Consider the following 253-nt stretch of genomic DNA (forward strand, 5'->3'; position numbering starts at 1 on the left):
CCTGGGCAGCATCAGGGACAATTTCTTCACACAGTGTACCAGATGCAACAACAAAAGCTGATGTGCAGCCGTATCTGCTTCTCCCTAACAGAACTGTATGGTGTTGTGGTCACAAGTGGCTGCCTTGGCTGTATGACTGAAAAATAGCTCCAGATCCTGAGAGGAGTGAGGAAGGTAAGCATAACAGCATCACAGAACAGGCCTAATGCTTTCAGAGAGCAAATTTCCACTTATTCAGGAAGATGGTGAGCAG

The sequence above is a fragment of the Cuculus canorus genome, chromosome 1 (assembly GCF_017976375.1).
Source record: "Cuculus canorus isolate bCucCan1 chromosome 1, bCucCan1.pri, whole genome shotgun sequence".
Lineage (NCBI taxonomy): Eukaryota > Metazoa > Chordata > Aves > Cuculiformes > Cuculidae > Cuculus > Cuculus canorus.